The 5,503-nt window shown below is 44.3% G+C and overlaps 1 pseudogene; it reads right to left on the bottom strand.

The window, feature by feature from the left end:
- Positions 1-4,998: 4,998 nt before the first annotated feature.
- Positions 4,999-5,121, bottom strand: LOC111911336 (5S ribosomal RNA; annotated as a pseudogene).
- Positions 5,122-5,503: the final 382 nt, after the last annotated feature.

The raw sequence follows: 5,503 nt of genomic DNA on the forward strand, positions 1-5,503 counted from the left end.
GCAGTGGAGGCAGGCTCCGGTGCAGTCACAGCCTGCAGTAAAGTGGTTCAAGCCCGCTGATGTGAGATTTGGGAGTCAGAGGGGCCGCATTTATGGCAAGTGCAGCAAGGTGCATGAGGGTTCTTGTCGATCTTCATTCGGGTGCCACAAATGTGCCAAGGATGGGCATTATGCCAAGGATTATCGGTAGTATGTCCCCATACCGAACACCAGGATCTGTTATTACCTATGAGCAAAGGATAGTTGGCCATATTAAGGCCAACTATCCTTTACTCATTGTAGGATCTAGCACCGCCTACTTTGAGGATCACCAATGGGTGTCATGGTAAGGCGGAGCACCCGAGTGCTAGAGGTCGTGCTTTTCAGCTCACGGTAAAAGAGGCCAGGGTTGGCGCCAGATGTCGTTACTGGTATGTTTCTATTTATCATTCTGTCAATTATTTTATGGTAAGCTTATATTTATGTTTCTGATAGGTACATTCTTAGTGAATTCTTTGCCTGCTCTTGTGTTATTGACTCGGGCGAGAATGGGTCCTTTGTAGCATAGTCTTTTAGTAGGGATTTTGATATGACCCTTAGCGAGTTGGAGTGTCTATTGTGGGTTTCTATCAACAAAAAATATTGGATTTTTGCATCCAGAGTGTATCTAAGTTGTGTCTTGTAGATTTTCGGGGTGCCTTATCTAATTGATTTGATTCCCATCCCCATGGGGAATGTATGCATGATAATGCGGATGGATTGGCTGAGCAGGTTTGGTGTTATGATTGACTGTGAGGGTCAACGAGTAGTAGTTCGAACCCCAAGTGGGGGAGAATTTGTCATCTATGGAGAGGGTACCAAGGTTGGATCAGGGTTTTGTTCAGCAGCCAAGGCTCGACAGTACATTCAGCATGGTTGTATGGTTTATCTATGTAAACTATCCTTCGATTCTACTTATTTCCAAGTTTCTAGTAAGTTATAACTTAGCTTCTAGTTACTAAGTCTAGTATGTTCCATGCCTGTACTTGTAACTAAGCTTAGTTAAAACTAGAACCGACTCGAATTTTGACGGTTGTCACAACACCAGAGTTATTTGGGTTTCTAAAGACCTCCATGATTAAGTACTTTGATGACCAATATACTACACTTAATGAGGTTGTTGCTACTACAGCTACCACGGCCGTTGCAGCTGATGGGGTTCGTGGAGAGAGATATTTCCAGTACTGGGACTTCGATAATATGAAGCTCCATGTGTTCAATGAGGTTCAGGAGCTAATCATTGTTATGAGGTGGTTATCCGATGTTGAGGAATGTTTCTTTACTTGCTCCTGACCAGCTGACTAGAAGGTCAAGTGTGCCCTGAACATTCTTAGGTTGGTGGTGATGGAATGGTGGAGGTTGGTTACTAGCTCGTACACTCTAAAGCCGAGGGCTGCTGTTTTATAGGAGCAATTCTCTGAGATGTTCCACACAAAATATGTTCCATTGGTTAAGAGGGAGAGACTAGTCCACGAGTATTTGGATCTAAGGCATGGTACGGAGTTGGTGACTAAGAACACCAAGATTTTTACTAAGAGAGCACTGTTTTGTCTTGAGTTTGATGCTTATAAGCAAGCTCAGATGACTCGGTACTTGAGCATGCTCAAGACGGACATCCACCAGTTTATGTCTACTCAGCGTAATGGTACACTTTTGGATTTACAAGAGGCCACTAAGAGGTGCGAGATCGAGTTGGAGCTACAAACGAGGGAGCGGAGGTAGGCTTCGGTCTAGTAACAGCCTATAGCGAAGTGGTTCAAGGTCGCTGGTCTGAGATGTGGGAGTCAGAGGGGCCACACTTGTGGCAAGTGTGGCAAGGTGCATGAGGGTTCTTGTATGTCTTCATTCGGGTGCCACAAATATGGCAAGGATGGGCATTACGCCAAGGATTGTCGCCAGTATCTCACCATATCGAACACCAGGATTTGTTATTACCTCTGAGCAAAGGACAGTTGGCTATATAAAGCCCAATTGTCCTTTGCTCACTGCAGGACCGACACGGGATCTAGCACTACCTACTTTGATCACCAATGGTTGCCATGGTAAAGTGAAACCCCGAGGGCTAGAGGTCGTTCTTTTCAACTCACAGCAGAAGAGGCCAGCGTGGCGCCAGACGTCGTTACTATTATGTTTCTATTTATCATTCTCTCAATTATTTTATGGTATGCTTATATTTATGTTTCTAATAGGTATATTCTTAGTGAATTATCTGCCTTCTCTTGTGTTATCGACTCGGGCGCGAATGGGTCCTTTGTAGCCCGTTCTTTTAATAGGGATTTTGATATGACACTTACTAAGTTGGAGTGTCCATTGTAGGTTTCGATCGCCAACGAATATGGGATTTCTGCATCCAGACTATATCTGAGTAGTGCCTTGTAGATTTTCGGGGTGCCTTATCTGATTGATTTGATTCCCATCCCCATAGGGGATGTATGCGTGATAGTGGGGATGGATTGGCTGAGCAGGATTGGTGTTATGACTGACTGCGAGGGTCAGCAAGTAGTAGTTCGAACCCCAAGTGGGAGAGAATTGGTTATCCATGGAGAGGGTACTAGGGTTGGATCAGGGTTTTGTTCAGCAGCTAAGGCTTTACAGTACATTCAACATAGTTGTATGGGTTATCTAAGTAAACTATCCTTCGATTCTACTTATTTCCAAGTTTCTAGTAGGTTATAACTTAACTTCTAGTTACTATGTCTATTATGTTCTGTGTCTATACTTGCAACTAAGCTTAGTCAAATCTAGAACCGACTTGAATTTTGAAGGGTGTCACAATACCGAAGCAATTTGGGTTTCTAAAGACCGCCATGATTGAGTACTTTGATTAACAATATGCTGCTCTTACTGAGGTTGTTGTTGCTGTAGCTACCTCGACCATTGCAGCCGATGGGGTTCGTGGAGAGAGAGATATTTCCAGTACCGGGACTTCGACAATATGAAGCTCCAGGTGTTCAATGGGGTTTAGGATCTGATCATTGTTATGAGGTGGTTGTCCAATGTTGAGGAATGTTTCTTTACTTGCTCCTGCCCAGCTGACCAGAAGGTCAAGTGCGCCCCGAACCTTCTTAGGTTGGTGGTGAAGGAGTGCTAGAGGTAGGTTACTAGCTCTTACACTCCGAAGCCGAGGGATACTATTTTATAGGAGCAGTTCTATGAGATGTTCCACATAAGATATGTTCCATTGGTTCAGAGGGAGAGACTAGCCCACGAGTATTTGGATCTGAGGCATGGTATGCATTCGGTGACTAATGTAACATCCAAAATTTACAACTAATTTTAAACTTTTCAAAAATAACCCATTTTCATTAATTCACTACAAAAAGGGTTTCAAATTCATTTAATATCAGAGTATTTCCCAAAACCACATCATAAGTACATAAAACATGAGGAGCGGTACGATCACGCCTTCGCCTTGCCACGATCTCCTGAAGTACCTGAAACAATACATTGAAAACTGTAAGCTCGAAAGCTTATGAGTTACCCCCAAAATACCAACGACATATACCATACACATAACATATCATATCATAAACAGAACAGCCATGCACTTCGGGTCTACTATGTGACTGGTCCGCCGCTCCGGGCCTTCAGTCCACCTGGTCCACCCTCCGAGTCTAGCCATATACATCGAGTCTACAGTGTGGGTGGTCCGCCTGCTCCGGGCCTTCAACCCACCTGGTTCACTCTCCGAGTCTACAGTATGACTGGTTCACCCGCAACGGGCCTTCATTCGGTCTGGTCCACTCTTTGAGCCTCGGCATGTTTAGTCCGCCCTTGTGGGGCCTACAGCCTATCCGGACCGCTCGCTGGGCCTTCAGAATATCCGGTCCACCCTGGGTATGTTGGCCTACAACACAAAGCAGGACCCGCCTCAACGCAACCCCAGTCAACCAACCATGTGCACATAAACATATAATCATATAGTAATTCATCACTAATCAACCGATCTAGCAAATCACATACATAGCACACTCTAACCAGGATACCAACCTAACCGGTCGCTAACAAAGCATCATCATATATATCAGGATTCCGACCTTAACCAAGTCTCTAACATATATCATCCTAACTACCAGGATGCAAACATATAGCAAAGCAACAACATAACAACTACCCGGATTTCCATCCGATAAAGGGCCGGCCTTGGTGCCTTAGACCCTGTCGATATAGTGAGGATAACTCACCATGCAACTGCTGACTAAAGAGATAAGATCACGCTGCTCCAACCTCCGACACGAACTCCACCACTGATCAATACCAAATGACTGAACTCAATAAATACCAATAATTACCAAAATACCCTTGGAAGTCAACTGGGCAACTCTTGGTCAAAGTCAAAGTCCTCAGTCAAAGTCAACCTTCCTGACTGACTCTACTCATCGAGTCAACCCGTTGACTCGTCGAGTCCCTATGCTCTGAAAACTTCCCATGACGCGACTCAACTCGCCGAGTCGCCCCAAGACTCGAGACGGTACTTCCTTTCATCCGTTCGTTTGAAGAATAAATACTAAAAACACTTCAACGGACTTTAAATTGACTAACAATTATTAGGAATGTAATTGACTTTCAATTTAAGTGCTTGACTTTAAAGTTTGAACAAATGAAAATTTCGGGTTGTCACATCATCCCCCCGTTAAAGGGAATTTTGTCCCGAAATTAAAGTCTAAGCAAATAAAGTAGTTACAGATAACTAAGCGAATAGATGAGGATATTTCAATTTCATTTGATCCTTGTGCTCCCATGTTAATTTCGGTCCTTGCTTGGCGTTCCAGTGAACCTTCACAATCGGGATGCGGCTTTGCTTCGTCTGCTTAACCTCACGGTCCATGATCTCTACAGGTTCTTCCAAGAAGGCGAGGTTGGGTTTGTGAGTTACAGGGCCGATTCGGGCAAGAATCCCGGAGGTCCTAACTATCTTGGATTTAGCTTACTATGCTTTCCGAAGCGTATCAACGCTTTCCAGTGTGAGGCCTCCAAAAGGATTTGGCCTCTCACTTGGATTTCCATGGGGGGTCACCCATCCTAGTGCTACTCTCGCCCAAGCACGCTTAACTACGGAGTTCTGATGGGATCCGGTTCATTAGTGCTGGTATGATCACACATGCTGAAGTCTGTCTTCTTGAAGAATAAGACTGGAGTTCTCAAAGGTGAGGAGCTTGGTCTTCTCATTCTTTTGCTGAGTAGTCGTTAAGTTGTCCGGACAGTTCTCGTGTCTCTGTTGGAGTGTGACTGTAGGGCGGTCGGGTTACAGGAGTCGTATTGGGTTCTAAGTTCGTTCGCATGACGATGCAAACACTCATAATCTTGGGCAGTCTGCATCCTGAAGTTCATACTAGAAGTCATACATGGTGTAACGCCCGTAGATCCCGGCTAGTCAATTTAGAGGCAATAAGTGTCGAAAACGACTTTTTGACAAATGATTATTTAGAATAAATAATCTTAACCAAGTTGTAGAATATTTCTCAAGGGTTCCGTACATATAAAG

The sequence above is a fragment of the Lactuca sativa genome, chromosome 8, assembly GCF_002870075.4.
Source record: "Lactuca sativa cultivar Salinas chromosome 8, Lsat_Salinas_v11, whole genome shotgun sequence".
NCBI lineage: Eukaryota > Viridiplantae > Streptophyta > Magnoliopsida > Asterales > Asteraceae > Lactuca > Lactuca sativa.